This window comes from Merops nubicus, unplaced genomic scaffold (genome assembly GCF_000691845.1).
Source record: "Merops nubicus isolate BGI_N331 unplaced genomic scaffold, ASM69184v1 scaffold13201, whole genome shotgun sequence".
In the NCBI taxonomy this organism is placed as follows: Eukaryota; Metazoa; Chordata; class Aves; order Coraciiformes; family Meropidae; genus Merops; species Merops nubicus.
This window is the reverse complement of record NW_008587657.1, coordinates 1-1,852: the sequence shown is the minus strand read 5'-3', so window position 1 is coordinate 1,852 and position 1,852 is coordinate 1.

Sequence of the window (1,852 nt, the reverse complement as noted above, 5' to 3'; positions counted from 1 at the left end):
CTGTGGTAGGGCCCCCGGCTCCCCCCCAGCCACTCCAGGTTACTACAACAGTGATTTCAGATTTTAGGCACAGTGACACCGTGGCTCGTGCCCAGAGCTCCCAACCTGTGCGATACCTGCCAGGGAAAATCCTCTCCCCTTTCGGCAGCCCCGAGCGTGGCGACGCGATGGGCGGCCCGGGGGAGCAGCCAATGTTCTCTGAGGCTGCCCAGGGGAGAAAACGGCTGTTGCACCAACCAGCCATCTTCAGAGTGCTGATTTCTGTCCAGGGCTGGTGCTTTCCAAGGGGTAATTTGCTTAGAAACAAAAGGAAGAAGATTCTGCGGGGAGAGCTGCGCTGTTCATTGCCTAAGGATACGAATGGCTCCATCAAGGTATCAGCAACAAATAAACACATCAGATTCCCCCAGAATTGTGGTGTAAGTCTCTGAGTTCTGTTGTTCCTCTCAGTTTCCAGGGCTCTGATGAGCAGCTCCCTGGGAGCTTTAATCACGGATGATTCACACCTACAGTTCTCCTTTACTCACGTTGCCCCACTCCCCTCCCAATTCCTTTTTCCCAGCAAAGCCCAAACCGGGAGGGCAGTGGGGGCCTGGGTGGCTGTGCCTGGTGCCCCCATGAGCTGCAGCCCCTGGACCATGGCACCTGTGCCTGTGTGGGGGATGCTGAGCCCCCCGCTGAGCACCAGCAGGCCCAGGAGCTGCACGAGGAGCTCACCAGCCTGTGCTGCTCAGTCAGAACCTGAACGGGCAGCAGAGGGAGGAAAACCACCCCTACCTAAATGGGCTGTGCTACCACGGGCTGGGTTCCCTTTCAATAGCTAACGGTTGTTAAGCTGTAGGGAAGAGGCAACAATGATTTAAGAGCGTGAGGAGAAGCTGTTACAAGGAGGGAAGTGTTGCTCTGGAAGCAGGGGGAGCGAGTGCTTGGCTGTGCAACCCCAGGAGCTCTCCCCTGCCAGGAGTCTGGCCGGTTACTCCTGCTCCCATCCTGCTCCACCACCGGGAGGAGGCGGCTGCTGCCTTCCTCCTGCGGTGCCCGGGTGGGGGGGGGTCCCAGCCAGCCCTGCCTCAGGAGGAGGAACGGGTCACCAGGCAGAGAGTGACGTTCTGCCACTGCCCCTGGGCTGGGCCAACACCTGGCACCTCTGGAGAGCGAGCTCAGGGGGCAGGGGATGCTCCTGGAGGTGAGGAACCGGCCTCCAGCTCCTGTGGCACAGGGACTGTCACCCAGCCCGACCTCGGGGGCTCCTGAGGAAGGAGGGGACCTGTCAGAAACTGCTCCTGGAAGACTTGAAGTATTTTTCTGTATTACTCCTTCCCTGTAACTCTGGGTAGAATGTTCTCCTTCTGACAGCATTGACGGTGCTGGGTTGGGTCAGTGGGGTTCAGAGGTGACCTCTCTCAGAAAGGAAGCTGAAGAATCCTCCTCCTCACCCACCAACACAGAATTGGAGCTAATAACAGACAGGACAAGTAACCCCGGACAGCTGTTACCCCAAAAAACAACCACCAACCAGAGGGGTGTGTGTGGCCACCGAGACTCCTCCAGCCTGGGGTGTTCACCTCCAAACACAGAGGTGCCCCATCAGCCCGAATTATGAAAGTCTGTAATTAATTACACAGTGAATGATGCAAACGACTTCCCAGCGCTCGCTGCTGCTTTAATTAGTGGCCACCAAGGGCGGGGGGAGGCCTTTTTGTGGCCTCTGGGGGGCTCAGACCTGACCCCAAAGAGCAGCTCTGGGCACGCTCCTGCTTTCACCACCTTTTATTAACAAGGGGCTGGTTCTCACTTCTGTCCAAGTACAGGAGCTCCTCTGTGCCACAGGCTTGCCCAGCACAGAGGGAAC